Consider the following 4,244-nt stretch of genomic DNA (forward strand, 5'->3'; position numbering starts at 1 on the left):
AAGAAACACGTCAAGTTGTTCATCATGATCATTACAATAGCTATCATTTGTTGGGTGCTTGTAGTATGCCAGGTTCTGAGCAAGGTATTTTATGTGAATTATCTACCTATGTAGGCTCTACTACTTCCTTTGTTTCACATACGGGTAAATTGAAGCACAAAGAGTTTAAGTGATTTACCCAAAGTCACACAGCCAGTGAGAGGGGGTGGTAAAGAATTAGTGTTACCCTAGTAGAGGGTTTGCTTTCAAAGACCAAGTATTGAAGGTAATATTTTACTAAAAGAATAATTCTCTAAAAGTAGGAGTTTAGGCACTTAACCCTCCCCCGCCCCTCCGCTTAGCTAGGACAAAGATTTTTTTTTTTTTGACAGTAAAGAGAATAGCTTCCTTCTGGTCACTTCAAATCTCCAAATCACAAAGCCTATGGGGACCTGTGTTTTGCACTTATTAGGAAACATCATCGATATTACCCTGGGACATAGATCAAGGAAAAATTTTAAAACACATGTAAATGTGTTTTAAAACTGCAAGTGCAAAAGCATTTGATGCAGTGGGATTCAGAGAGAATCCGGAGCAGTAAGGTCAAAGCTGTAACTGTAGTCTCTCAGAAGAGTTTACTGAATAAGTTTGAAATTTTATTTGCTTAGAATTGTCTTGATTCTATTGTACTTTTGCATGTTATGTGCATAGCTTGTGTACCAGCAAGTACTGTCTAAGAAAAAGATGGCTGTTTGAAGTGTAACTCTTTATAACAGAAAACGCTCATTCCACGGAATAGATAAAATAGTAAAACACATTTGGGGCATGCACAAAAGAACAACTCATAGCATGCTTGCGCCACCTTGTGGAATAATGTATACTTGCACCCCTTTTAGGAACCTGAAGCAATTTTTCACATATTTAAATTTCATTTTAAAGAACGGAATGAAATAACAGTGTAATTTTAAACCATTAGATGCCTATTATTCTGTGCACTTAGTTATTACATTGCAATTAAGGCATATTTATGATTCCCAAAAGCAATATTCTATGCTTATATACCTTATTCTATTTTGGTGACTTAAATACTACCTATTACTTGAAAAATAATAATAATAACATAATATTTTTTTCTGCTCTTTCCCCAACCTATACCTGTGAAGGGCATATTAATTGAGGTATCATTTAAAACAACACAAATAAATTATTTCAAGCATAATATTTTATGTTCAGTGAATATTGTGATTAGTATCCAGAGTTCCAGGTTTGTTTTCACTTTAATACTAATATGCATTTAAAAATTAATGAATATGTGTATTATGGTTCTATATGCCATTATCAATAGAAACATGTAAAAAGAAAGCAAAATATTAGCTGATTGATGGAACTCTCAAATTTAAAGACAAATGAAACCAGTTTTCTATTAATTTTGCTTTATTTTGGTTAGACTAAAAATCCATAGAATTTTGGTAAATAATTACACATGCAGGCATTTTTACTACACAGTGTGTTTCAGAATTTGAAACATTTTCATTTAATTCTAAAGGGTCAAAATCAGATCATACTGTATCCCAAGTCCAATGAAGAAAAGAACTATTTTTTCCTTTTTTTTTCTATGTGTGAGCTATAATACTCTATAAACAACGACTGTTCCTGAAAGCTATTATATATTCCAATCAGATATATTTTAATAGACATTTAGACAGTGGAGATGCAAATAAGGTGATAAAATATCATTTACTTATAATTAAAATGCCCTATTTAAATAACAACAGTGTTCCTTTTTATAATCAGATCATGGGAGAAAATTTTTTAATAAGATGATACTATCCAATGTGATTTAGTTAATAAATGAGTCACATTTCTTTTTAAAAAAATGACTTTTGGAGCCATAGTCATTCTTTAATCTCAGGATGGGTTAATCCTTCCCCTTCTCACTGTCCACCCTGTCCGGGCAGCATCCCTCAGGACGTCCTAATAACTATTTTAATATTAATCTAAATGTAAGGAAAGTTACTGTACAAATAATGAAATAATGCATTTGAAGGTAAAAATGGCAGAAATATGGGGATGATTTGCTCTTCTGAATTTCGAATAATTTAAACCATCTGAAGTAGCATGCATTAAAGAAGAGCAACTTAGGAGTAAGCATGTCAGTTTGAATCCTAGATCCAACACTTACTAGCTCAGTGCTATTTGGCAAAATATTCAACCTCATAGAGCCTTAGTTTTCTCATAAGTAATAGCAATATAGACACAACAGGATTGCTGAGAAGGAGGAATGGAATAGCATCAGAAAAGCACTGAGTGAATAAAAAAAGCAGTGGAAGCGGGAACGTATATTATGTATTTAAGTTTTCAACAGAATAAAAAACATTGACAGACAAGGCTGTATGGGCTGCAAGCTTGAACGCAATGAAATCTTTGGATTAAAATAGAAATGCACGTTAACAGACGTAATGGAGTTAGATGGTAGACTTCGAAGACATTCAACAAATTTAACAAATGCTTTATCTCATTTATGTCTCTTTCATTTTACAATCTAGTTGTAGCAATTTATTCATATTGGAATCCCTAGATGCTGTTGCTGAAAGATGATTCTTAAGCTAGAAACCTAGGAATCTTTCTCAGTTCCACACTCTTCTTCATGTCCCAACATAATCCATGAGCAAATGAAGTCAGTTATATCTCCAAAACATTTCTTAAACTCTTTTTTATTTTTAAAATCTCTTCCTCATCAAGGCCTTCTGATCCCCACTCCAATCTAAAATAGTTTTTCCTTCCTTACTCCCACTGTATCTATCATAGAAAGAGCCTCAACTGTGTACCAGGAACTATTCTAGATATGGGATAAGTCAATTAATAGACCAACCAAAATCTCTAATCTCCAGTAGGTTATATTCTAGTATGGAAAATAAAGCAAATTAAATTGTATACTATAATAAAAGATGGCAAGTGCTATGTAGAAAAAACAAAGCAGAGAATGAGATGAAAAGTTAGAGGGTAAAAATTATAATTTTAAGTAATGTGGTAGGAAAAGTCCTCCCTGAAATGGTGACATTTGTATAAATCTTGAAAGAAGCTCAGGAATGAGACATACGACTAGCAGAGGGAACAGTACATGTGAAAGCTCCGGAGTGAGAGCATGCTTGGCATGTTTGAGGACCAGCAAGGGGCCCATGAGTTTGGAGTGGATTCAGCATGTGTACCAACACTTATCACAATGCAATAGTTAATCAATCCTTTTATTTCCCTTCCTGTATTTCTTTCTCACAGAAATCCATGAGGAAGGGGCTATTTCTATTTTAATCTCTGATGTATCCAGTATCCAAATCACTCAACACGATGCCTAGCACATAGTAGACAGTCAATAAAATTGTTTGATGAATGATTGTTCTCTTATCTTAGCCTATTGATATTGAGAATGAATGATTCAATTGGGACATGAGTTATAGTGGGGCTGCTCTTGGATTCATGTATTCATATGGAAAGGTGTTAAATTTAGAGAGGGAGATGCTGGCTGACTGTGCAGTCTCACCAGAAGGTTATCACACATGAGCAGGTCCTCCCAGAAACAATTACAGGTAAAGAACTTGGCTGGTGGCCATCAAATAATAATAAAGGAAATTGCATGATCTTAAGAGATATTCTTTCAAGTAATTTTAAGTGTAGTGATGCATTACCCTTCCTCCTTCAAAGCTATTTCTATCTATAAGATGAGACTGGATACCTGGAGAGAAGCTGGGACGTCCCTGCCCTTTAGCCGACCCTTTTCTAGTTCCCACTTTTTTTTTTTTTAAACGAGGCAACCCTTGGTTGACCTCACAGATTGCAAGGACCTTGTCAGTTTATAATCCCTTATTTTTAAATTCTTTTTATTTTTTATGCCTACAGCACCTAGTCTTCCTAGGTGGTCTCCTATCCACGTACTAACTAGGCCCGACCCTGCTTAGCTTCTGAGATCAGACGGAATTGGGCTTGTTCAGGGTGGCATGGCCGTAGACTAGTTCCCACCTTCTGAACTTATCATTACTTAATTATGATAAAATCTGACTGGCAATTGTTTCGTTACCTCAGTTATATTCTTGTTCTGTGGGTACTTGCCAGTCATCATAATTTAATTTTCAAAGAGATTTGTCTTTTTACTGGATTGTTTTCTAACAATATAAAAGTCTCAAAAAAAAAAAGTATGATGGCAGTCAGTATTTTAATATAAGGTCAGTAAACTTGTCTGGAAAGAAAAAAAAATCTAACAGTTTAGCTGA

General features: G+C 34.4%; 1 pseudogene; it reads right to left on the reverse strand.

Moving 5' to 3' along the window:
• Nucleotides 1-3,864: 3,864 nt before the first annotated feature.
• On the reverse strand, nucleotides 3,865-3,983 carry LOC111738726 (annotated as a pseudogene).
• Nucleotides 3,984-4,244: the final 261 nt, after the last annotated feature.

This window comes from Pteropus vampyrus, unplaced genomic scaffold, assembly GCF_000151845.1.
Source record: "Pteropus vampyrus isolate Shadow unplaced genomic scaffold, Pvam_2.0 Scaffold42, whole genome shotgun sequence".
Lineage (NCBI taxonomy): Eukaryota > Metazoa > Chordata > Mammalia > Chiroptera > Pteropodidae > Pteropus > Pteropus vampyrus.